The 24,197-nt window shown below is 43.4% G+C and overlaps 1 pseudogene; it reads left to right on the top strand.

The window, feature by feature from the left end:
- Positions 1–23,977: 23,977 nt before the first annotated feature.
- LOC121452062 lies at positions 23,978–24,077 on the top strand (annotated as a pseudogene).
- The last annotated feature ends 120 nt before the right edge of the window (positions 24,078–24,197 follow it).

Genomic DNA, 24,197 nt, shown 5'->3' on the forward strand with positions numbered 1-24,197 from the left:
TTGAAGACTCTTGCTAGAAACTCTTGTTCTCTAGAGGATCCCATAGAGAGTAAGGATCATTACATTTTCCTTCTCCATGATGCCTACAGGATATATTTAGTAATTGAGATACTTCTAGTTCTAAGAAGAAACCAGTGAAAGGAATAGATTTCTTTTATGGCTGGTTATGGTAATTTACCATTCATTTCTGTCTACATTCCCTAATTTCCTTTCCTCTGTCTTGGGAGTTCAACTCTGATGACTTCTGTTTACATACTTAGATACAGATGCTCATTTATCTCTGTGTGATAAGATCTGACAGAACCCTCCAGCAAGTCAATATAGCTGGGGACATAAACACATCCTTGCCAATCAATGTTGGTACAGTTGGAAATATTCATGTGAAGAAGAGTTTGGGGGCACCAAGGGTAGTCTGGTAGAGTAGGTCACCTCTCCCATCGCTTTACACACAAGTCCTCTTACTGTGCCTCAATTCTCTTCAGTTTTAGACCTCTGCTGGTATCGCTCCTATTTCTGAAATTCTCTCCCATGTATTGTCATCTAAATACCTTTCACTTACCTTCAAAAAAAAAAAAAAAACCCCATGTTTTTTCAGAATCTTTTCCCAAAGCCCCTAAGTTGTAAAATAATAAAGATGTGTTACATTTGTTTATGCTGTGGGATATTTGTTTAAGGATGCAAAGATGTGCTGCACTCTTTTATGCTGCATTTTTTAACTCTGTGAAGCTGTGTTACTTGTCTGCCTAAAAGACCTGTTTGGTCTAATTGAAAAGCTGAAAGACCAATAGCTAGAGGGAGAAAGAAAGAGGCGGGGCTGCCAGGCAGAGAGAAAAAATAGAAGGGGAAAAAGAATAAGGAGTAAGTAAAGGAGACATAAAGGAGGACCCCAGGGGCAGTCACCCAGCCACACAGTCAGCTACAGAGTAAGACGTAAAGAGATGTGTATAGAATAAAGATAAATGTTCAGAAGTGAAAGGTAGACAAGATAAGAAATAAGACAACCTAAGGCCAGGCATTCATAAGAAAGAATAAGTCTCTCTGTGTTAATTGGGAACTGGGTGGTGAGTTCTTAAAGAGCAAAACAAAACAAAACAAACAAATAAAATAAACTCCACCCTGAGTCTGATTTATTTCTTCAGCTCCATGCTGGATTTGTTCCACAGCATTGTGCCTTTTGCTCTTTTCCTCTTGGTACTATTATGTATAAAGGGCTTTGAGGAAGAGAGCTGTGTTCGTACGCTTCTCGGTATGTGTGTGTTGGTATGTATGCACGAATTCTCAGGGCTGGCAAACGTGTGAACAAGACGTTCCTTTTGTTATGTGAGGCCTGTGTTGCCAAGGTGATATATAAATCATAAGCATAAGTTAAAACACTCAGCCACAAAAATCCATAGAGAAAATGAATATGTACTTTTAAAGAATGTAAAAAGTAAACTACTGAGGTGTGTTACATTGTAACGAATGTCGTGGTATCCACGCTCTCATTTAGTTCATTCTTTATTGGGAGAGGAACTAAGCAAAACAAATATAAAACAGGCCCTGTATGTTTCGCAGACTTGCTGATTGAAGTCCAGGCCTTAGGAGAACTATGAGGCCAGGTGTGATATTATCTGGCTGGCTTGGGAGTCTTGTGCAGTATCTAACTTGGTAGGAGTTCTGAGCTCAGCCTAGCTGATGGACTATGACTGAAATCTTTCTGAGATTTAGTGTCCTCGTGTGCTCTGAACATCTGGGGTTATTGCCCAATTCTGGGGAAGAGGAGGGCAGATGTGAGTGGAAATACAGCTGCCCTCACTTCAGCTTTGGGGGGAGCTGGACGGGTGCACTAAACAGGGCCTACCTTTGGTGCACCCTTTGCTTCAGCCTCTTGAAATTCTTTGTATTTTTGAGGAAAGGGTCTTACATAGCCGATTGGCTTGTCCCTCTTAAATTCTGAAGTCAGTTTTACAGACTCATTGGAAGCATAAAACAGTGATTTCAAGGAAGTCCAGTATTCTAAACCTGTTGTTCACAGGGAAGCAAAGTAGCCTCTTCGAATGAGCGTTGTACTTGAATTATTTTGCCTTTCCATAGAAAGTAGCTCCGTCCCTTCCCACACCTGCTTCTTGTAAAGCTTATCAGTTTTCAATTCTATCACCCACTTTCTCTTGTTTATTTAAAATCTCCACGTGGGTATCATTGTTGAACCTTAATTGCTATTTTATCCCCATCCCTTCTTCTCTACAGCCAGCAGTCAGCAGCTGTGCTTAACATCAAAACAAATTCCTTCCTGATTCTACCAAAGTCTAAATCACAGGTTTTTTTTTTTTTAAGATGTTACAATACAGTTTTAAATTATGGTGGCTTTTTAAAGAAGATGACAAAGTCATTGGGATAGCTTGAATTTTGCCCCTAGCATATAACCGAGATTTTAGTACCTTCTCGGTCATATGTTGACTTTGTTTTGCTCTGATGAAAATGACCTGTGCCAGAAAGCTATAGTGGATTGAAACATTCTGCCGCAGCAATCCCTATGGATTAGAACACACGAAGCACAGCCATGGGAAATAGAAGGCTTCTTTTAGGCCATTGAGCCAACAAATGAGGTCATTTGGTGCTGAGAGAGGCTCGTCTGCAAAGGGGCTAGGTCACCAGGACTGTTCGGTGAGTTGGCTGACACATCCCTTGGTTGACGATGGGTACTGCAGTTCATCTTCCTGTCAACCCTCTTTCGCTTTCCTGTCCTTCTGAATAAGTCTCGCTAACAAACTTATAAAGCAGTAAAATGGCTGGCTGGATCTATATACGTTTAAAAGCAAGCCAGTCTTCCATAGAGATTGTTTCCTTACAGACTTTCTGGAGACGGAAAGGCAGAGCATGAACCGTGCTGGTAGAGATTTCTAAAGGACAATTTGGAAATATTTACTCGGTATTTATCTTAATGCTCAGAGATGGGAAATTGAATGAAAAGAAAAATGGGGAAACAAAACAAATTGGAGTCGTGCCCGGTGTGTTTACCTTAGGAAAGCTCCCAACACTCATTTTAATCAATTGAGAAGCAATGGTTCATCAGATCATAGCATTTTAGAGCTGAGAGGAGCCTCAGAGGCCATTCCATCCGAAGCGCTCATTTTCTGGATGAGGAGATGGGATCCAGGGAGGGGAACAGGTCTCCTAGTGCTCTGTGCCCAATTAGTAGCTGGGCAGAGAACACAGGTCTCTAAATTCCCAGCTGAAAGACTCTTCGTTTTTATATCTATTTAAAGACTTTTAATTTTTTCCAAATTCAAAAGTCTGGTAAAAGCAAAGCATGAAGTATAGGTAGGACACATTTTTCTGTTCAATGAAAGCTTTCAAGTGTGTTTCAGAGTACTGTCCATACTCGGTATTAAGCTGATGGTAAACCCTCCATAAATATTTTTCAACTAATATACCTGCTCAGCAAAAGCTTATTTATTTGGAATGCTTTGGAATCAAATTCAAAATCCAAAATAACACCAGACCAGCACTTTCTACCACTGAGTTACACCCCAGCACAAAGCTAACTTAGTTTAAAGAAGGAAGACCCCACGCAAATAAGTCTAGCATCACCCACGCGAAGAAAAAGTTCTCACGTTTACTATAAAAGAAAATCTCAAAGGAATTTAAATCCCAGAGGCCATTTTAGATGACCCTAAATGGGCTAAAACTATAACGCTGAGTGCCTGTAGGTTTAATTTGTTGATCCCACTGGGCCATGTTTTGAGTGAAAACTGTCATTGCATATATTATTGTTGAAAGAAAATGTGAACTGAAGTTGTTTAGGGAACCAGGCATTCACCAGGTAACTGAGCAAATGAAAGGAAAATGGTTCCATTGATAAAGTCATTACTACGCTAAGCAAGGCCTTGGTGATGTCCGTGTTTCAGTGGCTCTTCTGGCCGGGCAGATGTCATTGGTTTTTATAACAATATAAAATGATCAATGACTACATTGAGCCAGGATGTAGAATCTCGTAATTGTCACTTCTGACAATAAAAGGCCTAGAAATCTTTTGTTTCCCCAGGTAGACATCAGTGAAGGTTTTCTGTGTGGCTCACCTCCTATCCCATGACAATTTCTTGAGCAAGTCCTCTGTTTGTGCTTCTATAAGTGACAGAATTCAAATAGGATTATCAGGTAAGGACAAGGACAGTTTCCAGAACATGTCCAAAATCCAGGTTCATTAACAGTTATTCAGTTTCGTTGTGTTAGCTTGTCATTGCTTCCTATAGCCATACAGCCAATCAGCTAGTGATGGTGACTTCCTCACCCACCTTCATCTTTCCCCTCTTTATTTTTTATGAGCAGGAGAACAAGACCCATCTCCAGAAAACAGAGGCTTAGAAGGGCTGACTTGGAAACAGTACATTTCTAGACTGGCTGGAAGACAAGCTTCAATACTTCCCTTTGCTTATTTTTCCACCGACTCTGGGGGAGCTGGGGGCATGCCACCATAGTGCTTTAGTGGTTAGATAATAATTATGGGCTGTAGTCTGAGGCACTTTCCCCCTCCTCCTCATTTCCCTCTTTCCTTTTGAGACAGCATCTCATGTAGTCCAGGCTGTGTTTGAACACGTGATATAGCTAAGAATGAACTTGTCTGCCTCTTCCTTCCTTCCTTCCTTCCTTCCTTCCTTCCTTCCTTCTTCCCTCCCTCCCTCCCCCTCCCTTTCTCCTTCCTTCCCTCCCTCCCTCCCTCCCTCCCTTTCTCTCTCTCTCTCTCTCTCTCTCTCTCTCTCTCTCTCTCTCTCTTTTCTGGTGGAAGGAAAGACATTGAGACCTCTTAGTGAGCCTAGACTACTACATGGCCAGAATTTAGCCCCAATATCTTATTTTTTCTTACTCTATCTTCACAGCAACTTTTTGAATATGTAAACCATTGTCCACTCCAATTTGCAGACTGAGGATGCTGAGACTCAGAGGTGGCACCAGAATCCAGCAGCGCTGTGACTTGCAGCCATATTGTAGACTGCAGGACTGGATTCTAGCTTGCTAATTCATCACCCTGCTAGGCTCTATTTGAAAAGAAAACAACAACAACAACTCCAGAGTTTATTTCCGTTTTTGAAGGGCGTGCCTCCAGCTATTCAGTGATCAGAATGTGGCATTTGACTATGAATTTGGTTGACTTGTGAACCTTATGTGTTGATGTGAGAACTCCAATATCTCCCAATGTGGCTTTATTTGTGAAGGGGATTTATGGGATCATTTGTATGAGTCTTATCTAAGGAGACTGGCATATTCATAAGAAGAAGACCTTTGGGTCAGGAAGGTGACAATGAGAGAAGCAACAGATGAAGAAGGTGTCAACTGTGAGTCAAAGGGAACCAAGAAAGAGTCCTGGGATGGATTCTTCCCACCACCCTCAGAGGTAGTCTAGTACTGCAGACATGCTGAGTTTATTTAGAATGACATGCAATCGGTCTCTGATTTTCAGCCCGCGGGATCTGTTACACCATGACATGACAATCTTAGGGAACTACACATAAGTTTTCTAAACTTTCACTGACTGTGACTTGCTTCTGGGTGGGTGGCTACAACTCTGACTCCCCTCCTGGATGGTCCAGGCTGGCTATCACACACATGTGATCAGGGTAGCAGCATCCATCTATCCTCCTGGTTGTAGCACTGAGGGGACTTCTGCAGCCACAGCCCAACCAATGGATGGGAGGAGAGGAGGTGGTCTGTGTGCTGTTCTCAATAGTCCCTCTCAGAGGTTGTTCCAAGATTCCCTCTTTTCTTTCCTACCCCAAGTGGCTTCTAACACTCCCTGCAGTGACACTAATCGATGGGGGATGACGGGCGCAGCTGATGATTTCTTAATAGCTTAAAAGCCCACATGATGGGCCGAGGAGAAGGAAGTCAACCCGGGCCAACCTGCTCCAGAGGGAACAAAAGGAAAGCTTTCATTCCTCGCTGGGGAGAGTCCCTGATGCTGCCAGGTGGGATGTGGTCATCAGCTTCAGGGGAGGTGACCTGGTTTTATGCAGCTTGCCACCACGGCTAAGCACTGCCTGAAACACAATGCGACTATTAGTTGGAAATAATAAAATGCCCAATAAATCCAAAATTATGAGGGCTCAGCCACGAAGCTTCCAGACGCTCATGTTTACAGCACACCTGGCAAGCATTTTAACAAGCAAATGTTACCCCCCACACACCCCTGCCAAACAGCGCAACAGCCCTGGTCTGGCACAGCTGTCCTCTGAGTGATAAGCTAGAACCTCCAGCACTTCCAGGCTCCTTGGAACCCTTAGTTGTCACAAGAAAGCTTGTGAAAAGACAGGGATTTGTGTATGAGTGTGTTTAGGATGGTGGATGTCAAAGCACCTATTTCTCCAAAGAGAGCAAAGCCGAAGGCACGTCACTATTTCCTCCATTACTTCTGACATTAGAGAGACAGTGTGTGATGGTGATCGCAGTGAGAAAAATTCTGTCTTCTCTTTTTTTCTCCTGGGGGGCTGAGGACAAGAATGTGTGAACTTCTAACTCTAAAGAACTTCTCTTGTTGTTTGAGGTACTAAATGAATGATGGCCCTGGGCAGACAGCACTGCATCCTGTCTATAGTTTCTGCCGTACACGCTTCCTGTTCTTGGGCACGTTTTCCCTTCCTGATTTCTGACAGTCCTGAGTTCAAAGGAAGCCTGGTCCTGCTGACATCTTGATTTTGGTCTTTGTTCTCTACATTGACATGCTAATAGGTTTCTTATTTTTAAAGCACTGATTAGTGGTGCTGTGTTGTGGACATCTTGAAGGACCACACACGCGCACTCTCTCACCTTTCAGGAACTGGGATTTGCCTTTGGCTGGCTACAACTTTGACTCTGCTCCTGGCTTGGTGGTGGGGCAGGGGGCAGGGTGGAGGCTGGGCCAGTTCCACCTTCTGTCCTCATTTTCCAGCCTGCTTCCAATTTCCTCAGAATGTTTGCTGTTACTGTCACTGAGTCAGGGAGCATTCTCTGCATCCCCAACCTCTTTCTTCTTCTTCTCCAGAACACTGGTGTTTCCTTGTTAGTCTTCACTTCTTTTCTTTGTTGATTTCACACACGTGTGTTCTGTATTTCGGTCATTCTCATCCCCAGTTACCCTCTCTAGCCCCTTTATACTCCGGAACCCTTATCCCCCTTGAGTTCCCATCCTACTTGCTGTCAGGTCATTTTCTTTGTTTTTGTACCCATTGGATTGGCTCGCATGAGCGTGGGTAGGGGCTTATTTTCTGGAAATGGGGACAGCTCAACAGTGGGTCCATGACTGAAGAGAATGACTCCTTCCCAAAGCAGCCAAGAGTTCTTGAGAGTGGGGTCTCATGGACGTCTCTTCTGTTCATGACAGAACTTTAATGGGGTCATCCTGTGCAGGTCCTGTGTACCAGGAAGATCTCTGGTAATGGTAAAATATTTTTCATGAACTCTCTTTTAATTTGGTCCTGGAAAACAGCTTGAAGTGTGTAGTCAGAGATTTCTCATCTTAGGAACCACATCTAAATTACCACACTGAGGCTTATATTAATTATAGATGCTCAGCCAATTGCTTAGGCTTGTTGCTAACTAACTCTTACACTTAAATCAACCCATATTTCTTTAACCCTCTGCCACATAACTCATATCTTGTTACTTCATTTTCTACAGGTCCCTTGAGGGCTAGCTGGCACCTCCTGACTCCACCTTCTCCTTCTCAGCCTCCTCAGTTTGATTGTCTCACCTAACTTTATCCTTCCTTGCTATAGGCCAATCAGCTTCTTTATTAACCAATGAGAGAGACACAAATTCACAGTGTATAGGATTATTCCACTGCAGAGATGGAGACATGGTCCAACCCTCTGGGGAATAAAGGAAGCAAGATGTAGTCACAGGAAGGGAGGTGATTGGGGTGTATTGCAACTAAAGGCTCTGGGATTCAATGGAGGACCCTTAAGAGTTTCCCCCTCAAAGAGGCAAGGGACCAGATTTTAACCCCGCATTAAACTGCACTAAAGGGGAACAGTCTTGGTCAAGAGGGTGAGGCAGCCACCTTGGCTGATGGGGGCCCATTCTTGGGAGAGATGCTCCCGTGGGAGCCGTTTGCTACTGACACACCTTATCCCAGAAAAGATGTTCTTGGTTTTTCGTCTGTGGGTCTCATGTGGAAGCTCTTTGCCACCAATACACCTTGCCCTGGGGAGATGAGTTTTTGGTATCATGAAGACGAATCTAGGCGGGAACCACAGTGTTGACTACACTCACTCAGCTTCCATCAACTGGGCGCGTGTTAGAGTTCAGATAGTTACTGTTCTGTGTAGTCAACACTGTGGTCTGTGACCTCAGTGGTGTGGAGAGGAGGCAGGCAGATTATACAAGTTTGATAGCTAGTTAGTCTGGTCAAACAGTGAGCTTCAGGTTTAGGGAGAGACCCTGTGTCAAGAGAAGGGGCATGGGGAGTAAGGAAGGAGAGCACCCACCTTCTTCCTATGGCCTCTGTTTGCTTATGTACATTTATGTACATACCACATACTTGATCATGTGATATACACATATGCACACACAAAGAAGAAAACAAAGAAATTTGAAGTTAAATACAAATACAGAAAAGTATTTCTATACATATTTCCACATAAATATGAATTTATTTAAAATATATTATATATTGTATTTGTTAAATTCATACAAAATGTTTATAATAACAAAGTGAATCTCATCGAACTGACAGTATCTTAAATTAAACTTTATCATGTGAGTTTTAGTGAAGAAGTCAGAAAGGGGTTCCTAGACAAGACCTTTTAAATACTGGAAGAGTAGAATTACAATCTCACTCTTTGAAATAAGAAAGAGTAGATTTTCATCTGCCTGAGATAATTTGCTAGAACCTACCTGGAGGCAGAGAAGAGCAGAGCAAATGCTTCTTCCAGACATTTCTTCTCTGTAATTACGTTTTCGGAGGGTGAGAATAAAGACTCCCGCTGCTCCGCATATTATTATACATTTTGAAGAGGATTCAAAGTTTAATATTTGTCATTCAGCCACTTTTCTAATTTTATGTCTAATTAGCCAAGAAATTGAACTTTCAAAAACATTCTCGAGCTTCTAAATTCCCATATGTATTTCCGTTCAACAAACATTTATTACCTCGGTCTAGACGTGACAGTCAGAAGGAGGAAGCCATGGGGGAGGGGGGAATCTAATGACGAGGAGGTGTGTTCCCAGCACGCAGGGTGAACTGAGCGCTTAAGGGAAACCCAGATGTAGGCTCTTAGGAGTCTCTGCGACAGAGATCAGAAAACGTTTCCCAGGGAGTTGCTGGAATTGGGCAGAGACCAATGCCTTCTCCTCTTAGATAGAAAAAGGGCAGGTACTATTCTGGGGGGCACCGACGCGTAAGCTCGCCTCTCTTGAGGGCCTAGGTCCCCATACCCCACACCGTGGAGCGAGTTGCTCCAGAATGTTGGCGAGACCCGCAGTGGATTTGGTGGCTGTAAGCAGGGAATTTTGCTGGACGAAAGCACACTAGTTTGGGTTCATTGTTGTTACTGAAGATGCGCGAGCCTATTTTAGAATTATTATAAGAGGATTGTGCCCTTGCCATTGCTCTGCTTCCAAAGCGCGTGAAATTAAGAGGCTGCACCTGGGTAGGTGGAAATGGCTTCCTTCCAGGGCCATGCTGGCAAGCTGCTTTGGCCTCTGACAAGGAGGGGGTGTCCCTTTGTCTCGGCTTTCTGATTGTCTCCCCGCTTTTAATTAGCAGTTTTTGTTATTGTACTTGTGGTAAGAGGCTTTAGGAGCAAAGGCCATGGCTTTCATGATAAATGCCTCTTCAAACATTCCCAACCTGAAAATAAAATAACGTAAAACCTAGCAAATGAACGTGGCAGCGCGCTGCAAATGTCAGTGTGGCCATTGGCTGCCCTTAAACTCAAATGTAAACAACGCTGGAGGAGGACCCTGACCTGGATCGGGTGTTTCCACAGGTAATTAGTTCTCCTGCAGTAGCTCTGAGGAAAACCGGGTCAGCGCCCCTCACCCAGGAAGCAGGGCAGTTTTCACTGCTGCCAACAGTGAGGTGGGAGCCCTGGGGACAGTCTGCCACTCTGCCCACTTCTGGTGGAGGGCAGGTTTTTGGTAAGTGCCATTATACCGGCACTGGAGGAACAAGTATGGGAATTACTAAAACAGAGAGGCTGCAGGAGGGTGTGGAGATGGGACCCTGCGTCAGCTGAAATGCTAGAAATCAGAAAGCAGATTTCCCCAGGGTTGGGAATAGCAACGCTTAAAAACTTAGTTTAGAAACAGTCTGTGGGATCATGTAATCATATATTTTTTAAGTTGAATGCCGTAGGAATTAGACAAACTGAAGGTTTCTTATTTTGATTTTCATTGTACAGGTTCTTCAGCCATGACATCTGATAGAAGAACATTCTCCTGGTTCCTAAACAACAGGCAAGGATAAATCTCTCTCTCTCTCTCTCTCTCTCTCTCTCTCTCTCTCTCTCCTAATTAAATTCCCTTCTTGGAATTTTCCATGGAGATCCCTGTCACTGGAGCACTGGAGGCCTGGAAAACACAAGTTAAATTGTGTGTAAAAAGCCCAGACCTGTAACGAAATGAGAGCCTGGTCCCCAGAACTGTTTTTCAGAATTGTGTGCAAACTCAGGCCGGTCCCTGTGGAGGGTCAGGGCATTTCAGAGCTTATTTTGAGAGGCTTGGGTCATGAGGATACTCGCAGACTGTCAAGATATTCCTCCCCGCTTCTCACTCAAAGAGTATAAGAGTAGTTAACAAGGGGAAAAAATCATTTAAAAATCAGATAAATACTGAAGACTTGAGCGTGAACAACTTGTTATTGTAGTAGTCACTATCCTTGGGCAGGCGGGCTAGGGCTGCTCCATAATGCACCAAGCAAAGAGAAATTAATGATTTCAGTTTAATTCTCCGCTGTATCGAAGCTGTATCGAAGTGAAATCTGGAGAAAATAAAAACCCATCAACATCCATTATGCTAATGGTCTGAGTCTCAAAAGCAAATCTGCTCTTTAGCTGGAAAGCTACAGTAACCCAATATGTGTCCGAAGCTCATGTGAACATCAGGGCTGAGCAAGATGGGTGTCGCCAACAGCAGGCTCTTGTGTGGGACAGTACACTAAAATGCCCCTCCCCTCTTTAACAACGCAAATACACGTAAACAGCAACAGTCAAATCTTTGTGTTTTCATCCTTTCTTAAACGGAGGGCGCTAGTACACCAGCCCCCAGACGGGTAGGGCAGAGGAGACCATGGCTCTTACCTGTGTGTTGCTTTTCCCTCTTCTAATCTCGTGGGACTTGACTCATCATTTTTTTTTTCAGGTCATTACATCCCTTCTGGATTAATTTCACTCATATCCCACTGGCTGGGCTGCCAGACTCATTTCTTTATTCCGGCACTTTGCTTAAGGATGGCGGTTGCTGTGTCCTCTGTCATATGCCCCTTGATCTGTCTTGGATCTATCTTTTTTTAAATTATTTATTTTTGACTCTATTTTTTTCTTTGTTCACCCCAGTGGCAGAAAGGGAGGATGACTTATTTCTATGAAGCTGTGAGCCGGTCAGTGGCATCACTATAAGCAAAGGGAAGAGTCCCACGCCTCTGTAGGTCCTAAAGCCAAGTCCTATAAATGAGGAGTCTGTGTTCCCATGTGCCTCCATCCTCACCCCAGAACTGTCTTCCCTATGCACAGATGACACTGCGGCACGTCTAGATCCCATGTTTTCTGGACTCTGATGCCGTCAGGGCAAGCCCCAACCCTTTGGACTAGCTTCTGCTCTATGCTGTCTGGGATTGCTTTATTTCATCCCTTTTGGACTCGCTCCCTTTTTGCCTAGTTGGCAGAATATCTACAGTCCTTAAGAAGAGGTGTAAACAGAGACTGTGCTTTCGTTTTCTGGCTGTTCAGACCTGAATAAACACATAGAAACTTTCTTAATTACAACACTGTTTGGCCAATAGCTCAGGTGTATTCCTAGCTAGCTCTTACATCTTAAATTAACCCATTTCTATTAATCTGTATGTCACCACAAGACTGTGGTCTACTGGTAAGGTTCCAGCATCTTTCTCCTTGGGCAGCTATGTGAGTCTCCCTGACTCTACCTTCTTTCCTCCTCTATCTCTGCTTGGACTTCCCACCTAGCTTTATTCTGCACTGCCATAGGCCAAAGCAGCTTCTTTATTAACCAATGATAATAAAACATATCCCCAGCATACAGAAGGGAATCCCACATCAGAGATGTTGAGCCCCTCCTTGAACTTACCTACACCCCCATTGCTCTAGTCCTGTGTTAAGCCCAGGTCTGCTCATCATATCAATGGTACTATCTGCTTGCCTCCATAGCCCCGGTTTTGAGCTGCACAGGGAAAAAAAAATCTCTGTCTCATTGAACTTTGGGGGCCTCTTTACCCTATTAAAAACTCTGGTATATTACTATGCCTCAAAAATCTCGAGCCCTCACTAAGTAATAAGTAAATGAATGGGCTGCAAAGTAATTTGGTGTGTCTCATTAGTTGCAAGGCATAAATTATGAATCACTCTAGTTTTATTTTCCATTTTGGGAGACAATAAAACCATCCTCAAATTCAGGTACTTAATGGTTGTTATTGCTATTATTCTAATTAATTGATTCTCGGGTTTGAATAACATGTATTGATTGTTTTCATTGCCTGATTTTTCCCCCTGTATTTTGTGACTTACTTTTTATAAATTTGTAGACCCTATTTCTACTGGGTTTCTGAAGGTCAGTAGAGTTTGAAGTCTTCTCATTTTAACAAAGTCCTTTTGTCTTCAAAGCCCTAAAGGGAGAGAAATGAAACCACATAAATGGTCTTCCTTCATCACAATAAGTTTGGGGTAAAAGTTCAGCCTTCAACAATTGTTGCTCTTACAGAAGATCAGAATTCAACTCCCAGTATCCACACAATGATATACAAGCATTCAAAAGCCCAGTTCTGGAGTCCGGTGCCCTCTTCTTACCTCCACAGTGGTGTATAGACATATATGTAAAATAAACACTCATGCATACAAAATCCATATGTCTAGAAACTTGAACCTCGATCCACACTCTATATAATAAGAGGTCCCCTCTCCTTTTCATATACTTTGTTAATCTATTTCTGTGAGCAGTGTACCAGATCATCAAACAGGCTGGGGAAATACTGACTTCAGAGGACATCCTTCACCCTTGTGCCCTTCCTTCATGTCTTTAACCTTTAGTCATGGCATGCTGAAGTTAAGAATGATTTCACTGAACTTGGGCTCTTGTTCTGTTGTGAATTATTATTACTTAAAAATAGTAGCATAGTTTTGACAAATAATACAAAAAAAATCTATTGTGTTCAAAGTCTTTGTCATTTATCTGTCATATGCTAAGGATATACCAGCTTTCATAGACATGGCTTAAAACCACTCCAAGTCCTGATTTTCCTCAAGAAGAAAAGTATGGTTGAAGGGGACAGGAGAGACAGCTCAGTCAGTAAAGTGTTTTCCACAGAAGCATAAAAAAACCAAGTTCAAGTCCCAGCACCTACTTAAAAATCCAGGAAGTAGGAGATACACCTGCAGTCACAATACTGGGGAGACACAGACAAGTGGGTCCCGAGGGCATGCTAGCAAGACAGTCTAGACAAATCTGTGCACTTCAGGTTCAATGAGAGACTATCTATCAGAACAATAAAGTAGACATCAATTGAGAAAGACACCATGTTTACTCTGGCTTCCAAATGTAATAGCACAGACACACAGAAAGAGAAAAAGATGATACAGAAATACTGCCAGACTTTTATTTGTCCCCTGATTCATTCTGCCTTGCAGAGTCTTTGGCTATCTCTAATCTACCACAGCAAATTAAGCAGCCCTGACAAAAGGAGCCCAAGGCAATAGACTTGGGTCCATCTTATCAAGTGTGGGTAGTTTGAGAAAACGGCCCCCAATAGGAGCGTCATTATTAGGAGGTGTGGCCTCGGAGGAAGTGTGTCACTGTGGGGTGGGCTCTGAGGTCTCTTCTCTCAAGCTTCACTCACTGCTGCCAGAAAGTCATAGCATTCCCACGTCTGTCTGTGCGCTGCCGTGCTCCCCTTCACGGTCATAGCACACTGAACCTACGGAACTGTAAGTGAGCCCCCATAAAGAAATGTCTTCTTTAAAAGAGAGGTATGGGGTCATAGTGTCCCTTTGCAGCCCTAGATAAGATACCCAGTTTCTGCCTATCCCTCAGTCTGTACCCTCTGCTGTCCTTGCTACTGTGTGCTGCCTCAGGTTTGAACTGAGCCACGTGTCAGAGACGAGCAGCTGCAGCTGACGAGTTGAAAGTGGGGGGTCTTTATCTCAAGAAATCCCTCTCTGTATTTCCTCAGAGCAATATGACTATTGATGCAGAAGATGGACATTTGCAGAACTCCTGGGTTTTACTTTCCTACGGTAACACCTGGCACACTTCACTGATTCACTGGTGTCTCCTCTTGGATGAGCTTTCCGCAATTCATCTTCATGGTTCACCATTCCCAGTGTTAGTAATTTACGGTAATGAACCCTAAGTTGGCACCCAGGCAGGGTGAGGCAGAAGCAACTTTCAGCAGACTTGAGGGATACATTCCCCGCCTTCTGAGAGCATCTTAATGATTCTAAGTGGTTCAGATAGTTAGAGGAAGTTCAGAGGAACTGAATCAATTGTACATCATCAAAATGCACAGTACTTAAGGGGGGGGGTGAAGGCATGGTGTCTGCTTGCCTGTGTGAGGGGTCGGAGGGTGCCAGCATGTAGGACTGTTGACTTGATGCTTTTGCTGCTAGGAGCTAGTGAGTGTAGGTTGAGGTAATGGCTGTGCTCCACATTGGCTCAGAGAAGGGCGTGTGAATCCAGGAATGTTTGGGACTCTCCAGACATCCTGACTGTGATTTTTTTTTTCAAATAGTGGGCATCTTTGTCAGGATACTATATCAGCTTTAATTTTTAAATCGATGTGTATGTATCAAAAATAGAATCTGTATGTTCCAAAAAGGTCTGATTTACAATAATATGGAGAATAATTTAATATGTTTAGAGCCATGTTCTTTACTCTAAATAATTTCTTTTGAAATGATGAGAATGACTATCCAATTTATGTACATTATCATCCACACAGATTGAAATCCTGCGCACAGAGGGTCAAGCGCATTCTCTCTAACGGTAGATCATTTAATATGGCTTCATTATTAAGTGGAGTGGAGAATTCTAGTGCTGGGAAATTCCTGCAGCTATTTTTAGATCCACATTTATGTTTTTTTCTTCAGTATCCAGAAAAGACACCTGATTATGTACTTAGCGGAAGAAATATGGCCATTACTTTTAGACAGCATGGGATTTAATCTTGGTTTTTCCCCTGACTGTTGAAGTGTCTCTGGGTCCGTCACTTTACCTGTTGTTTACAGTGTCACTGTGGAAAGGGAATGACACCATCTCTGGCCGTATTCTCATGAGAAGTAGATACCTAGTGTGAGGAACCTGCCTAATACAGGCTCTGATGGGAGCAGAGTCTCGGTGAATACAGCAATTAGCTCCGGGATCTGCCCAAGTCATAGTACAGTGTGGAGAGACCAAGGACGTAGTCTGTGCTTAGCTCCGAGTCTAGAGAAGGAAGAGCTTTGCTTTCCACACACCACTGTCTTGTCTCTACTCCAAGGCTATTGTAGATGCGCCCCTCACATGTCACACAGACCTGAATCCAGTTCAAGGTCTTCTGCACCCCCTCGGTACTGGGGAGGGACAGCATAAGAAGGTATAGAAGTTTGGGGGTGACCAAATTACATTATATACTGGGGTGAAATATCCATAAGAAGCACAATACCCGTAAGTGTACAATGGATATAGACCAATTCAAACCCTATGCCCTTTCAATGGTCCCACCACACAGCTCCTCTCTGTAGAGCCCGATCAGAAGTTTCTGCCTCCACTTTCTCTGCCCTGCTTGTTTTCCTCTATCGTTTCAGAGTCCTGATCTTGCCTCATAAAGGACATCTAGGGCTCACTTGCTTCCTTTCTGGGGTGGTGACATCCAAGAACAAAGGGGATGAGAGATGGCCACTTGAATGGAATTCCTTATTTTCTATGACTCTCTTCACCCTACACCCTGCACTCGGAACTCAGTGCCTGGCTTCCTATGTGAAAAATCCAGGAAAGAGTCTGTGGCTATAGGACTTGTTTGACACAGAACCACTGGGCTGATGCAAAACAAACAAAACCTTGAAACACAGAAATAAACTGCCATTGCTGTAAGGAAACAGTTTGGTGTGTGTGTCCCCTATTTTCTGTCAAACCCCTGGAAATTTCTTTTGATCTGAGACTTTCTCGTGAACTTTAGCAGTGATTTGTTCTGTTAGCCATTCAAAACCAGGCTGACGTATTTTAAATGGTTACTTTCACAAGAGCCTTCTACTTTCTTCATAAAGACCTAAGGCCTAAGACCTTGATGCATAGCTGAGCTCCCTTTCTGCCTTGAGTCTTAGCAAGCTCAGAGCCAGGTCTGTCGTCTCCTTTTCTCGAGCGTAGTATAGGCCAGTCTGCTGGACCTTGTTTGCAGTTGTCTCTATGTGGGACTTTCTGTGATCCTTTCTGTCCAGATTTGCTCTTTTCTTTGGCACATTCAGTTATTTAGTTTGTTTTCTAATCTACTATAAACAGCAGAAAGTAAATAAAAAGAAAGCAAGCTGAATCTTTCTGCGACTATAAAATACTTATATTTCTCCATTCTATTTTCTCCCTCTGAACTTCCCATACACCCCTCCTTGCTCTCTTTCAAAACCGTAGCATCTTATTTCATTCATTGTTATTGCATTCACATATACTATATATGAATATTATATGTATATATATTTACACATAGCCTGCTCCGGTTGTATAATGTTACTTGTACGTATGTTTCCTGGCTTGGCCATTTATCACTGAACAACCAAGTGGTGTGCTCTTCCCAGGGGAAGCTATCTCTCCTGCTTCCAGCTTTCCTCAGCTGCCTGCAATCTTCTGTGCATGGTTTAGGTTTCAGGAGCTTTCCCATGTCCACTTTGTCACATCCATTGGTGTCTTCTGTATTCATTCATATTTGGGCAGTCATGTTAGTGAGATTTAGCTTTGGCATTAACAGGAGACACAGTCTCATAGCAAACTCCCTTGTCCACTGGCTTTTACAGTCTTTGCCCTCTATTCTCAATGTAAGCTTGCAAAGGAGGGATGCAACCAAGATATGATGCCCATTAACTGCATCAATGACCAGTGTGGCATATTAACCCTAAGGGTACAGTGGCATCTTGGTGGAAACCAGTAACTCTCTAATCGGACTTAAGATCTACTCAACAAGAAGGAAACATGCCAGGCAGCCCTGATATCAGCTTGAGATAAACTGGCTGCGTTTCAGCTTAGATGAAGTCAGTGCTGTCCTGACCATCATATACATCCCTGTTTCTCACTTAAAGTATTTTGATGATACATGATACCCGGGACCACAATTTTGTAAGTCCTCAACACTTGCTGTCCTGGATCTGTCTGCTTTCTTCCTATGTCTCATGAACCTTGAGCTGGCTCTCATACAGTGGAACTGGGTTGTATTGGAACAGCCCCGAAAATGTGTATTTCCTCAGCCCAGAAAAACTCAAGACTAAAAGAAGACAAATATGTAAGCAAATAACTACACTAAAATGTGATTCATTCTCAAATCAAGTATCTATAAAATGCTGTGAACACACAGATGAGGGCCAATTAATTATACCTGGGATTGGAAGTCTCAAGGAGAGAGAGAGTTACAGAGGGGAGTGACATTTCAGCTTGATCTTGTGCATAACAAATGACTTCCTATAAGATACTTTTCACCTGCTTTGAATTAACGAAAATGATTAGGCCTTAGGTTTTTATAAAGGTCATCTCTACTAGAATGAAGAAAATGGAAGACTCTTGTGAAAATAACCATTTAAAATACGTCAGCCTGATTGTGAATGGCTACCAGAAGAAATCAGTGCTGGAGTTCATGAGACAGTCTCAGATTGGGAGAACATTTCCAGGGATTTGATAGAAAATCACACACACACACACACACACACACACACACTTCTACCCAGTATAATTAATATAAAGCAATAGTATTAGCTTCCTCCTGTACTATCCTGCCTCTTGGTCTGTGCTGTTTTCGGCTTACGTATCACTGGGAAGGAAGGACTGACTAGGAGATAAACAGAGACTTGGTCCATTTAGCGGAAGAGACCATGCTCTATTTTCCAGACCTTTGCCTTCTGTGTTTCCTTTCTATCTCCTGCTGCCCTTGCTGATGTCTAATATTGGCCTGTAAAAATCTCCACTCAATCATTTCCTCTCTTGTCTCCCTTCCCTGGGGATGTAAGTGGAGGTACCACGTTGAAGTTCCGCTCAGGAGATGGAAGGACCTTGAGTCGCTGGGGCAGCATAGAGAAGAATTCCTTGGGACAACTGGACTGGATTTCACATTGGTGAGCAAGACTTCCACTTGTGTCATGCAGAGTCACTGAAGTGTGAGGCTGCTTATTAGAGCACCTAGTCCACACCAGTGTAATTATCATCTATTATGTGATGAGTGTCCCCATCCATCCATGTTCATCTTCTTTGCCACCCTCTGTCTTTTCTCTAAACTGTGTAGCACATGTTTTTTGGGTTATTGAAGAGTGCTATTTTCAAAATCTACAAGTTAGGATGCCTCTTCAGATGTAGAGAAAGGGTGTTGTACCAACACACTCCATTGAGTGTGTATGAAACAGATCATAAAAACAAACACCATTGAGTTTTCTCAGAGGAGGTTATTCACGGAGCACATGTGCAATAACCCAGATTGACCAAGGGTACACACATGTAACTCGAGGGGATCATGTTTGTATGAATGTTTGGCACAGGGCTCCCAGCATGCAAGGAAGGAATGAGGGGATTAGCCTTGGTTCTGGGAGGCCTGTATTTGATTGGTTGAAGGGTGTGGTTTTTAAACAGCTGATCCCACTGATGAGTTGTGTCTATATATCTGTGACATTTACATAGAACTGAACAATTTACTCAGCCAGGAACATTTCAGGAACAACCCCTGCATAATAAGCAAAGCAGACCTGTTTGCCTGCAAAAACCTTACATTCTAATGGGAAAAATAGGTATTTAATATGTAGTAAAGGTCAAGAAGGTGAGGCAGGATATATTACATTTATTTTTAGCATTCTTTTCTCTTTCTAGACAAAAATACATGGCCACACTTCTGTTCTGTTGTTTTTTAAATAAAAGTAACATCAAAATGAGTTTCTCGTATGTGCAAAGTTAAATTTGGTGGTTAAAAAAAATGCCCATGATTTATCTCTTTGACCATAATGGATGAGATGTCGAGAGGGAGTGAGAACAATGTTTGGGAGTGCAGGTCAAAATTATGTCACGAATGCAGTGTTTTGTGAAGGCTCTGATGGCTGTTAACATGCATTAATCTGCGAATATGCGGCCATATATCTCTATTTGCACTTATACCTGAGAATTTCCTTTTTAAGCCTGTTACTAGGCTTCTCACTGCCTGGGGCCTTTCAAATGTCTTAATAAGGTATCAAAATTAGTAAATTATTGAGCCTATAATTATCGAACTGGTTTCTTATACTTAAATCCCCATGCCTCCAATCTGTTATTCACTGCTATGAGATTAGTTTCCTTAAGCTCTGTCCACTGCACTTAGTTACCCCATTTAAAACACTTTTAGTGGCTCCTGGGTTGAGTGAATTGCATCTACTCTTTAGAGCATTGCTACATCAGCCGGGCTCCATGTGGACCTCTAATTGCACACCAAAACACCGGTGCCCTGTCATCCCCCAAATCTTGACTCCTCCCCAAGTCTCACAGGGCACCGCACGCCTCGCCTGAGTTTTACCTCTTCCCACTCCCCCAAGACTGCCCTCTGGCTCCCCACCCAGTGCACTTCCTGAACACTGGTTGGTTCTGTCAAGGACACTGTCATAGGGGTTGGAGCTGAGCATAGGGTCCTTAGGGGTTATTGTTGTAATAAGAGCAGTTGGGCTGCATCCCCGGCACCCGGCTGCCCGCACGGCTAGCTTTACCCGAAATAATTACACGGACACTGTATTCTTTTAAACACTGCTTGGCCCATTTCTATCTAGCCTCTTCTAGGCTAACTCTCACACCTGGACTAGCCCATTTCTAATAATCTGCTGTAGCCCATGAGGTGGTTTACCAGGGAGATTCTAGCCTACGTCCATCCTGGGTCAGAGCTTCATCGCGTCTGTCTGCCTGGGAGAGCGGAGCATGGCATCTCTGTCTGAGGCGTCTTACCTCACTTCCTCTTCCTCCCAGCATTCTGTTCTGTTTACTCCACCCACCAATGTTCTAAGTTATGAGCCCAAGCAGTTTGTTTATTACTTAACCAATGAAATCAACAGATTGATATATGACACTCCCACATCACTTCCCCCTTTCCCCCCGACCTGTGTGGCCGTGGCCGAGTGTGTCTCTGACTCGGCACTGGGGCCTGAGTCACGAACTATAAAACAGCACCCGGGAGCGTGCCGTGTTAGTTAGCGGGCTACACGCTTGAGTCGGGGGCAAAATAGCCCCATGTTGGGCGCCAGGTTATCATCATTTTGATGGCTAAAGATCACCCTAAATGATGCTTCAGGGAGTGTCTTCCAGTCTTGGTATAGCTGTAGCACAACCTACTGTACCTCTTCTCTTCGCCTTTCTACCCAGGCTGGTTTGGAGACACAGTCTACTCAGTATGCTTCCTCTGCTGTGCCTTCTTTAGAAGAACAGGGGAGACTGCTCCATGGAGTCCTAAGATTCTGATTGAGAATCTTTGACTCTTTGGTAGCTGTCAATCACCCGTCATTCGACTACAGAGGAAACTTTATGGTGAGGATATTTGCATTTCCAATATTACAAAATTTTGTTATAAAAATCTTACAGATAAATGAAAACCTCACCCACCAAAATTAACTGGAGTTTTAAATAATTACTCTTCCTAGGCTCTTTCACTCTGAGTGCCCCCACCCCATGGAGAAACAGACTGTGAGACAATCTTGGTGTCACTATTGGTCCAAAGAGCAGGGGAGCGAGGGAGAATGGTGGTCCTTTGTGGGTACAGTGTAGTCTTTGACATCTGCAAGAACAGTTAGATATTGTTGGGAGTCTGGGGACAATTAAGGAATGCCTTTACTACCCATGCACTGCTTTCTTGAGCATCAGGTGGACAGGCCATGATGAAATGTTTGTAGGTCCCAGTGCCCTGTCCCCCTTCCCCTCCCCCATTACCTCTACTCTCCCCCCTCTCATTTCCTTTTGTTCCTTTCCTTTTCTTTCCTTCTCTCTATCTTTTGAGATACGTAATCCAGGCTGGTCTCAGAATTTTGATCCTCCTGCCCCATCCTCAAGAGTTCTGGCATTACAGGTATGCTCACAACACTTGGTTCCAGTTCTATTTCTATAAACTTTATCCTTGTCTCTAAATCTTGATAGTATTGTGGTCACCAGTGTTAAGATCTCATTAGGACTATTAAGGAATGTCTAACCATACTTACTCATTGTTACTCTCTAGAATCTGACTTTGGATTGTGCTTCATAATGTACAGGATATGCAGTAGAGGCTATACATGTACAAATACCAATATGGATAGATTCATTCTGAAAACTCACCTTTACTGAACTGTTCTGGTAGAACTGAAAAACAAAACCAAGCCTACTTTAAATGTCTTCACTGTGCAGAAACCTAATTGTCTAGACTTTATTCACTAACTGGCTCCTCTTGTAGCCCAGGCGTGGGAACCCTGTTTTCTGGGTGCTCTCAGGGTTTCCTGAATTTCTTTTTGATACTCCTCTTCTTTTTGATACTCCTCTGTGGAGCCAGTCGTGTGAGTTCACACTTTAAATGCTCGTTTCCTTCATTTATGTCCCATTTCATTCATCTGGTGGAGACAACACTGCCCTTTGACCTTCACCCTTTTCATTTCAGTATGTGACCTTGGAGGGTGTTGTTTTGAGGTAGCTAAACCTTGATCCCAGTCTCCTGAGCTTAACATTGCACGCTCCTTCGCCATGGTCATAACCAATTATGTATGTATTGCAATGGATCTGAAAGCCAGACTTTTAAGTTTGGTCTTGTGCCTGTGATCTCATTTAAATTACGTGGTATGCCCTTAAGAATCTAAAATACAAAATTTTATAATCTTAGTTTTTTTTAAATAAAACTACCAGTTAAATATTTCAGAAAATGTAGTAACTACTGAATAGCAAATACCCATTTCTATGGGGAAAGTGCAGTGTGCAGGGGCGCAACCCAGAGTTATTCAATTTCTTTTGTTTTTCTAAGTTGGACTCTTTTGGATTCAAGTTTTTTTTTTTTGTGTGTGTGTGTGTATAATAGATCTAAACTTATATCATCGGCTACTATTTCCAGGATAGCCTTGTCACAGTCATACTGCCTCTCATCTCAGCAGCTACAGTAGGTAATTGGCCCCATGAGACATGGTTTTCCATCTTCTCCACGGTGATGCCCTGCAACCTCTGGCTTCTCCCCTGGGTCGGCAGGGTGATGGTACTATTGCCTCTGGCCTTTTCATTTATTATTTATTTCATTTATTGCAGGGCTCAGAACAAATTGGAATTGGCAAAAATGGAGAGTGAGGCCGTGGAATGATAATAGCCAAGGTCCACAGGACTGCTCGACACCGCGGGAGCCCAGAGAGCCAAGAAAGGCTACGGCAGCACAACGAGAGGGTTCAAATCAGCAGACGCTTGATGCCTTCACCTGTGCCCTGTGAAGGTTTCAGATCTTCAGAGAGTCGGCTAGCTGAATAAAGTTCTTTCTTTTTCTTTTCATTTCCTTTCTTTCCTTTTTTATTTCTTTTCTTTTTTTCTCCCAGTCTTGTCACGCAAAATCCAGCCTCCGTTCCTGAAGACCGCACAGGAACTGACCCAGAAACAGACACATCTGTGCAGCCTGCTTCCCACAGGCAGCAACACGCCCCAAGCCTCAGTTTCCCTACTCACCACCTAGCGATCGCTTGCTCTTTCCAGTCCTCCAGAGGAAGAAGCATCTGCTCACCGCTGTTTCCAGCGGTTTCCAGCTGTTCCCAGCAGTTTCCAGCTGTTTCCAGCGGTTTCCAGTCTCATCACACAGCACTTGTGTTGGAGCAGTTCTTCTGAATATAGGCAGATTCTTACTGTTTTGTAAATTTTAGTTTCGTGATGTTGGGACTTGAACCCAGGACCTTACACAGCTTATGCTAAGTGAGCACTCCACTACTGAGCCACTTCCCCAGCCTCAGCCGAGGGGCTTTGAAATGTGTGATCCCAGGTGACATCAAGTGAGGCATTTTATTCATAGATGAGCACATGCAAAGCATCTGTCTCTCCCAGCAGCTAACTGAGCCAGTGCTTAGTGTAAGGGGGTATTTTGTCTTCTGATACAGATTAAATAAGCACGGGAGTACACACATACCCCCCCCCCCAACTCACTCACTCACAAGCAGGTGCACGTGTATTACGTCTCTCAGGAGTTTAGGATTTGCACAATGTGTTATGTGTTGCCGTGATGTGTGATCCTGGGGAAAGTCTCGTGTTATGTGTTCCCGTGATGTGTGATCCTGGCGAAAGCAACAGACAAGCACATGTATTACTATTCAGAGGAGGAGGAAACAGAGTTAGAAAGGAAACATAACTGGGGAAATAACTTACATAGGATTCAAACCCAGACCTGCCTAATTCCACCCTTAGCAACTCCGTAAGACCGCCTTGTAGGTCAAACATATAACTCACACCATCTATTTGAATATATAGTTAGAGGGGGCCATGTAACACAGCTCCTCGAAACATAGTTGATCAAATAAAGAACAACAATGGCTTATTCTCTTGCCTAATATCTATGGACAAGAGAATTAGTAGTTCTAAGATTTTGAGTGTGTGTGTGTGTGTGCAGGTGCCTGAACAGGCCAGGAGAACACCAAATCCCCTGGAGCTCATGCTCACATTGGCAACACACAATCTAAAATTGGAACAGTACAAAGAAGATGCCCCTGCACAAGCATGACGCTACCATTTGTGAAGAAAAAAAAAGAAATCCCTTGGAGCTGGAGTTACAGGCCATTGTGTGCCACCTGACCCAAGGGCTGGGGATTCAATCTGAGTCCTTGGAAAGAGCAGCTTTCACTACTGACGCATCTCCCCAGTTCCCAATTCAG

The sequence above is a fragment of the Microtus oregoni genome, unplaced genomic scaffold (assembly GCF_018167655.1).
Source record: "Microtus oregoni isolate MIOR12 unplaced genomic scaffold, Mior012 000008F_ref0000371, whole genome shotgun sequence".
Lineage (NCBI taxonomy): Eukaryota > Metazoa > Chordata > Mammalia > Rodentia > Cricetidae > Microtus > Microtus oregoni.